We start from the raw sequence: 9,393 nt of genomic DNA, 5'->3' as shown, positions 1-9,393 counted from the left end.
AAAAACACATGGATGAGAAGTCTCTTTCTTTCTCTCTTTCACTTGTGCTATTTCATGTGTGATTTTCTTTTTTAAGACAAGGAGATGCATTATTTTTACGGACATTTTCTATATGCTTTCAAATCACTGTAAGCTGCTTTAAAAACTATCTGTGATAAGATTCACTTAGAAATATATCAAGTCCATAGCAGAATTGCTGCTTAAAATAGGGTAACTTAGTATAATTGTAAAATACAATGGAAATTTTCTTTGCTATTCCTACAGAGGAGGATCAATAGTTCACTTAGTTTACACTGGTGAAACCACATTTGGAGAGTTGTGCTCCCTTTAGAAGAATTTGAACAAACGCCAATGTTTGTAGTACAGCCAGAAATATGGTTGAAAAGTGTCATGTTGTAGTTGAAGGACTTGTGCATTTCTAACCACAGACATATCTAAGATTGAGGCAGCGACATTGGTAAGTGGACATGATAGGCAAATATTTGAGTGATTACTCTGACCAATTCTTCAAGAACCTTTTCTTTAATTTCCTCTTAGTCTTCAAGACAGAGTTAACTGTCCCCTTATTTTTGTTCCTATAGAATTATATTGATAACCACTTCTCTTTAGCTTAGAAATTTTACTTTTAGACAAGACTCACATTTCCTTGACATTTGGTAAAATGAAGTGTGCTACAACCTACTCATTTTGGAAACACTAAATATCTCTATTCCTATCTATTCTTTTTATATCCTTTACTGTTAAGCCTGAGGTTCTGCGTTTCTATCCTTGTATTTTTCAGCTGAAAATTACCTCAAGACTGAACAGAAAGTTCAAAGAGGTTACAAGACTCTCAAAATTACTCATTGGAATTGGAATTAAATAGCACATTTTCCAAATTTTTTTTTCACCATGTTTCCACTTGGCTTAGTCACTGATTGTGGTAAAGATATTTTTATGCAATTTAGGAATTGAGTGAATACAAATTTGGCACTTAATTTTGTATTTTTTCTAGTGGGGGATTGGAAAAGGATGGAGAGAAGAGAAAGGATAAAATTGTACATTTAATGGCAAAGTAGAAATAACACTGTTCTTCTGATTTTTGGCTTATCACTAATCTTTAGATAATTTCCAGTATTGCTATAATTAAAAAAATTTTGAGTAAATACTCATTAATTTATACTGAGTGATGAAATCCAATCTTAGAACATTCAAAAGGATTCATATATGTGTTTGTGTGTGTTTATATGTGTGTATGTTTCTATACATATAGAAATATATATATTATATACATACACATATACTTTTAAAGTTTGACAAAAATTTGAGCAAGTAACGTTTCCTGGAAACTGCCTTAATGTACATGTTTGAATTGTGTGAAAGTTTCTGAAGTGTTGTAATTATGTCCTCCTGAATGATGTCTTTATGGACTTATGATTCAATGATGATTTATTTGCCATCATAATTATTATTATAACTATATTTGAAAATTCATAGAAAATGGGAATTATTCTCATTATCTAACACATCGATTCATTCCAGAACAGTGATTACTTTATAAATTTTGCTACGAAGGTGACACAGAGGCTGAGATGCAACATCTTGTAGGAGTTCAAGAGTTCCCTGTTGGGTCCTCGGTTAACTTAATCATTCTCAGGATTGAACCTCCACTAGGCAAATCCCGCTAGACTCTCTATCAAATATAATTTGTCATCTGAGTCATACTTAGGAATTTTCAGCTGTGTCCAACACAGCTGCAATAGCTTTTCAAATGTAGCCAGTTCTGTCTGAAGATAAAAAGAAGGCCCAAATCAGGATCTTCTGATAGAAGCATGAGATAGGCCAAAGCCAAACGCATTGGATTTGCACGATTCAAATGGAGACTGATTTTAATTCTTATCAATATATTTTATATTCAGGTATTCCATGGGGGCCCAGATTTGGGGTCTTTTCATCCAAATAATTCTTAAGGGCACGGAAACTGAGAGCCTCTGCCTTTCTCTCCCAATATAAATGGAAGTAAATGTGGCCTTTCCATGTTGAACTTATCATGAATATTACTCTATTCAACTAACCCCTCTCAGGTCAGCATTATTGTTTACGTAAAAAATATTCTGCTTAATTGTATGAAGACTTTGTTTTTGTCTATACACTAAATCATGTTTAAAGAAGCTCTGCATGTAGGTATGCTATTATTCTATGGGATAACACCAACATTAGATTCTTCGTAGAAGGAGGCTATGGCCAATGAGCTCTTTTTGTTCCCAAGGATCTAAGTGTTGCCCTCTGGAGTCTTGGCGTTTATGTGGCAATGTCCGTTTTAGTACCTTTGCTTTATATTTATTTATGTATTTATTTTATTCCTGCTTATAAGCCATTCTTAGTTTTTACCCCTACCCCCTTTTTAAAATCATACACAGCAGCAAGCACAGTCCTTTGTACATAACAGGTATTGATAAATGTGAAAAAGAATGACTTGATTGGAATAGAGTATTTAAAATATTAAGCATTTTCTGCCATCCTGGGACCTGTGGAGGCCTGCTGGGAACAGGACTTCAAAAATGATGGGTATGTCTGGAAGACTGTGGTCCAAGGCCACTTTTGCTACCTTAAGTGGAGTTTCCAGAACCGAAGGAAGCACACAGCTCTTCTTAAAATCAAAGATGCTTATGTCCGAGATAAAACTGAATTCTATTTGGGCAAGAAATGTCTTACGTGTACAAAGCAAAGAACAACACAGTGACTTCTGGTGGCCAACCAAAGACATCAGAGTAATCTGGGGAAAGATCACTCATGTCCATTGAAACAGTGACATGGTTTGTGCCAAATTCTGAAGCAACTTTCCTGCTAAGGCCATTGGACACAGGACTCTGTGTGATGCTGTACCCTTCAAGGATTTAAATTTATTGAAAAGTAAATAAATAAAAATGTGGAAAAAATATTAGGTGTTTAATAATAGAGGCATTTCTTAAAATTTACTGGACCCAGACCAGGAATCCGCCTCTACCCTTCACCATTTTCCAGATGTTAGATACATTTCATGAAGTGATTAAGTCAAAACATCTGACTAATGAAAAGAAACCACTCCAAGTAGACAGTTTCCACATAAAAATTGTGCCATCTTGATTATTCAAGGTACTAATCTTTAGGTGATGATACTGAGTAGATTAATATTACTTTATTTCTATTCTTTCATGTCCAGCCACCCTATTCATTTCCCCCCTCCACCCCTACAAAAGCCTAAATGCTCTTTTAGATAATTTCTGATATGTAATTCATCTTGTTTTAGGCCCTACCTTCTGAACAAATCAAATGTCTCTCTTTTTCCAATACCTAACATATTTATTTGTTTCCATGCCTTTGTTTGTGCTGCCTTGGTCTGAAATGATCTTTGCTTATTTCTATATGCTCAAATCCTATTTGATTTTCAAGACTCAACCCAATGATCACCCAATATAGCAAATCTATCTGACCCTCCCTGTTGTGACAATTCTCCTCTTCCTCTAGTCTCCCTGACCTCTCCCACAGCTCTCAGTTTCTTTTAATTTTCAGCTCTTTATCTCTTTACTAGCCTGAAAGCTACTCCAGGGCAAAATTGGGGTTTATTCATCATTTTATACCCCATAGTAGTCATTATATGGCCTTTCACATAGTATACAATTAATAAATATTAAATGGCATGTGATTTAAAATATTAAATGTTTAATCCAGCAAAATGCATGTGAAGTAATCTATTTCCTTTGTATTCTTTAGAACTCATGTAATTTCCAATAAGTTAATTACTCCCAGTATTTCCATCACTCTGAAAAAAGGAAGGTCACTGTTTCCAGCATAGGAAGTCTCTGGATTTATAATGGATTTTTAAAGCTTCCAGATGTTATGAATTTATTTCTAAAATAGAGAAAAATAAACAATAGAACTGGTTAGCAAACAAATTGAAAGCAGTCAAACTCTCTGTTTATCACAAGATCACAAGTAAAAGACCACTTAAACCAATTTGTAAAATGGAAAGAAACATAGGTAATTTATGAGGGATTGCAAGAGAGAACGACAGAAAAGTCAAAAGGTGATTTCAAAGTAAATTTAAATAATTGTACTAGACATATATCACAATTTTAATGTTTTATTTTGGGGGTAAAAATTAAAAATGGCATATAAATGAGTATCATAAGAACAAAATGCTGAGTGCTCACACTTTTTTGTTTGAATTGTTTCACTTCCCTTGACTCAATTTCCTTGCAGTCAAAATTTAAAAAAAGAAATAAAATGTAAAATATCAAATCAAAGTACTGAAATTTCCCTTTCCTTCCACAAATACAGACACCCCACACATAATGTAAGACGAATGTTTAAAGCTTTGTTTTGTATTGCCGGATTTTTTTGGTTTAAATTTCCTGGATAATTGTGGAAACTAACTGAAGTTGAGTTGAGTATGCCAAGGAATACTATATAGAAGTCAGGTAATAGTATTCTCAAGAGGCCCCTGTATGTAAGAATTGGATTCCAGTTTTTGGTTGTTAGGGGCAAGGTTAGCTGCAAAGTGGGCAGTCATTTTGACCTAGATTCAGCACCAGGATTGTATCACTCTTGATCGCTTCCTGGTGTGACCTGAAACAACCACTCCTAAAATTTCAGTTAGGGTGTGACCATCAGTGGGAGGCCAACAGCTGAAGGTTAGTATGCAGTTGGAATATTGGGTAGGATGTGGTAGGATTGTGTGAGAATTCCCTGACCCTCCCCATCTCCCAACATGAAATGGTGTGAGCACCATACTTTTATGGTGGGGAAGAGAAGAAAAAAGAACGAAATATGTTTGCTAGTTATTAGTAAATAATATAATGCTAACTAAGTAGGAAGAAACTCATAGCTAAAATCAGGCTCTTGAATTATTTTAACATGTCAGAGTTACTGTTTCCTATTCAAAATGTAATCAAGAACTGATGGACTCTTTGAAATCATATAGATTTAGTGGAGGAAAACGGGAGACGATGCATCTTGGGGAACTTCACTGAAATTAGCATCAAGCTGAAGAAGGTAATTTCATATCCACACTTTTTGCTATAGCAAACACCAGAGCAAAATATGGCCAGACAGTCAATTGGGACAGCATGACACACCACTGGAAAAAATGATATTGAGTGCAAAGTTACAAGAAAAGTAAAGTCATTGTTGAAGCCACGTTAGCATACCCTGCTCAAAATTATATCTGATTCTCTAGACACTTCTTTTGGAAGATTCCCCAAAACAAAAGCAGAGAAATTACATAAATGGTTTTCCAGGCCAACCTTTCTGATTTAGTGTGTTGTAAGTTGCTTGCAGTGTTTCTCCAAGTAGGGGATCCAGGAAAATTTCTAGGGGTTGTGGATTTTGGAATTTCACCAAATTGTTAATGATTGCTGCCATACTAGTTAGCAAAATCCTTCCTAGCTGTCAATAAAAAGAAAGGATAACAAGTGAACTGGAGGAAACAACAGCAATAACGATAGCCAGTCTACAGTTCAGCTGTCTATGTGTACCACCCAGTGTTAGCTTTCTTCATTGTTGTTCTTCCCAGCACTGCATTAGTATAGTTAAATTTTCTTCTCCTTGGCCAAAAAAGATAAAGATAACACTTCTCGTTTCCTCTTCTCAACAGCTTAGAACTTGGGTGAAGTGGGCATCAAGAGTTTGGGGTAAAGGAATCTTAAGACACAGAATTTTAAAATATTGAAAAAGAGTGCCAAAATATGGACCTTATTGAATGGCCACATTGCAAAAGTGCTTCATTTATTTTCTGGTAGTTGTCTATTTATTATAATAATTTACTTGGTTACTCATAAGGATTATTTTATTTTTCCTGCAAGACTTTAAGCTCTGTGGGGAAAGGGTTGTGTCTGTCCTGGTGGTCACTACTTCTCTACTACCCATCATGTAGTTTCAAAGAGCAGGCACTCAGGAAGGACCAACTGACTGACGAGATGCTGAGAATCCAGTCCAACACCAAGGATTCTAAGCTTTCTGGTGATTTCGTTATTTTTCAGTCTAACTAACTTACATCATTTAAATGTAAATTAAAAGCCTCTCAATTCTCAACCTTGAATAGTACTTTTATAAGAAAATCATCACTTTAGAATAAAAGTCTCCATCTGTAAAGTCTTATGACTTTTTTTTTCATTCCTGTGTTTTTAAAAATCCCTGCCAAGTGAAAGAAATACAAGAAAACTCAAATAATTTGCCAGGGGCAAGTTTATTAACATTTTCCCAAAGCATATCTTATTTGAACTGTTTATTTTGGATCACTACTCAAGAGATAATTTTTTTTAAAGCTTATAAGAAAAACCTTGGCCTGTAAATGTTAGTTTACATAAAGGCAAGGAATGGGATTGAGTGAGGAAGAGGAAGAGAGTCTCTCACAATTAGAAATTGTTTTTGACTGTGTCATTTATGCACTTAGCCCTAAAAAGTATTATGTAGAGAGCTTCAATCACCTCAAAATAAAATCGGAAGATATTAAATATCTAATGCATCAGGCATTAGATATTTGCCTGATGCAGTTCTGGGAACATGAGTCTCTCAGTAAATACCTGTTTAATGAATGAATTATGAAGTGAGTTTAAATGTTTTGATTCTATTAGAATGAAGATTATTGTCATGGAAACAAGTGTGGAGGATTGTCCGTAATTAAAGCAATAAACAAAGCCTTTCTGAATAATAATAGAAATTCTCATGTAGTACTTACTATGTGCTAGCCTTGTTCTAAGTTATATTTTTGTAATTATATATGTAGTTAATGTAATATATTAAAATATAATATGCATATCTCATTAATCCTCACCACAACCCTAGGAGCATGCACTCCTCTTTTTTTTTCTTTTTCCTGAGGAAGATTCGCCCTGAGCTAACATCTGTTGCTAATCTTCCTCATTTTTTGCTTGAGGAAGATTGGCCCTCAGCTAACATCTGTGCCAGTCTTCCTCTGTTTTCTACGTGGGACACTGCCACAGCATGGCTGACGAGTGGAGTAGGTCTGCGCCCAGGATCCTGGCCTGCGAACCTGGCCGCAAAACTGGAGCACGCAGAACTTGAACCACTAGGCCACAGGGCCAGGCCCAAGCATGCGCTACTTTTATACCTGTTTTACGAATGAGTAAAATGACTTGCCAAAGATCACATAGTTAATGGAGAGCAGAGACGAGATTCAAACCGAGGAAGTCTGGTTTCGGACTCCGTTCTTTTAATCCCCATATGTTATGTTGAATTTAGTAGCCCTAAACAGGGCTATCTTTAAACAGATCAGAAAGTTTATATTCAAATGAGCACTTTCCTCTTCAAAGAAAAATTTGGGGTAACTATATTTATTTATTTTTTCCTCAATTACATATTTTTTGAAACATATTATTTTGAGTGTTTCCATTGGTGGATCCATTGAGGGTAGGCTTAATTTTTTTAAATTACCAAAAGCAATTTGTTGCAATTTCTGGTGAATACATAGAATTAAACAAGTTTGTGACATTGCACCAAAAAACATAATGTGAATATAAGATAATGATTCTGATGTTCTTGCATGTCTCATAAAATGATTTTAAAGACAATCCCATAGACTAGATCCCAAATTGTTTTTGAAAAAATAACGTGAGGATATAGTCAAAGATGTATTCTTTCTGTTGTGTTACTAAAAAGAAAAGAATAGAAAAGAGAGGGGGCCTGCCCCGTGGTGCAAGCGGTTAAGTGTGCATGCTCCGTTGCCATGGCCCGGGGTTTGCCGGTTCGGATCCGGGGCGCGCACCCACACACCGCTTGTCAAGCCGTGCTGTGGTGGCTCCCGTATAAAGTAGAGGAAAATGGGCATGGATGTTAGCCCAGGGCCAGTCTTCCTCAGCAAAAAAAGGGGAGGATTGGCAGATGTTAGCTCAGGGCCGATCTTCCTCACAAAAAAAACAAAAAGAGAGAGAGAAAACCTCAGTACTCTACGGAATTTAAAAATCAATGGAAGAGTCCTTGAAACTATGGTCTTGAATTGAGATAACGTGGATGTACATGGGAAGACAGAGGTTTGTGTGAGTAGAATCTCATTCTTCTACTAAATTATATTTTTTAATCCTATTTTTGGTTTTCTCAGAATCTGTTAGGACAATCCTCATTTTACTGTATTCAGGATGAAGCTAGGATTAGCCAAGCAAAACCAGAAAGTGAAAAGTTAGGCTTTCCCTCCCCTCAGGGCCTGTCCACGTTGTAAACTGTACAAAATGATCCCATCCTGACAGTGCAGAAACCAACACAGTTTCCAACAGAACTTACATATGTGGCAGGGAGCTGTCCCGAAATGACATACTTAGACAAATATTTCCAAAAGGATCCTGGATTTCTGTTTACAACAGTATTCCCTAGACTTTCCAACATGTCTCAACTTGGTCTTCTCTTTATCATTTTCTCTCTTTCTCACTTTTTCAAAAGAGAGCTTGATTAATTTTTAATTTCTTCAAAGAAAAATTTTTTCTTCAAACATTTTTATTTTGATGTACATGTTTATTCAGTGACAAGAAGCAATTAAAGAACATGAAAAACGGTTAAACTAGGAAACATTGTGGATTATTACAGTTAAATAAATTAAAGCAGCTAACCAAATTCCAATTTTTATTTTATTTTAATTTTTTTACTTCAATCATTTGATAAATATGCCATTTGCTCTCACTTTATAGATTTTGATTTTCAAGGACAGTATCCACTTTCTACATTTTTGCCTCCAAATTACTTTCAACATTCATATGTGTCTCTAGGTGGATAGTGGTATCTAACTGATGATTCCCACAGTTTCCTATCAATTAATTAATAATACTATTCAAATACGTGTTGTGCACAAGGCACCTCACTGAGTTTGTTAGGGTATAAACAGAAAAGTAATGTACAACCTTTAACCTTAGAGAGATTATAATTTGTTTAATATTGAACAAAGCATTTGGCCACTCTTGACATAAATTCATTTATAGAGTGATAAGGTTAATATAATTTGACTATGGTTTATTCTAGTTAGAACATTCAATGGTTTTCTAAAAAAAATCATATGGTGAGTTTTTCCCCCTCTTAATTGAAAGTAAAAAAGAAGTTTCAGTTATTTATTCAAATTTGCTTCTCCTTCCTGTAATGTGTTTTATATCTGTAGACAAGTTTCTGTTTTTCACATAGCTCCCACAGGAATAGATGCATCTATTTTCTAGATTTAACAGAATATTATCCTTTTTCCTAGAGTACGTTATTATAAAACACAGGTAAAGAGAACCAAAGTTTTTTTAATTGCACAAGAAGTGTTTTCTCAACTGTTAAGCTATTTAAGCTCTCTCTGGAGCTGATATATGGATGTTTTTCACTTAAAGGTTATGCTAAAATTTTTTATACTTTAAAATAGAGGATTGTACGTACTCTGTTTATTGTTGTTAT

General features: G+C 35.0%; 1 pseudogene; it reads left to right on the top strand.

Annotated features, from left to right (window-relative positions):
• The first annotated feature begins 2,549 nt into the window (after positions 1 to 2,549).
• On the top strand, positions 2,550 to 2,880 carry LOC131410551 (large ribosomal subunit protein eL33-like; annotated as a pseudogene).
• Positions 2,881 to 9,393: the final 6,513 nt, after the last annotated feature.

The sequence above is a fragment of the Diceros bicornis genome, chromosome 10, assembly GCF_020826845.1.
Source record: "Diceros bicornis minor isolate mBicDic1 chromosome 10, mDicBic1.mat.cur, whole genome shotgun sequence".
NCBI classification, from domain to species: Eukaryota; Metazoa; Chordata; class Mammalia; order Perissodactyla; family Rhinocerotidae; genus Diceros; species Diceros bicornis.
This window is presented reverse-complemented; position numbering and strand designations above follow the sequence as displayed.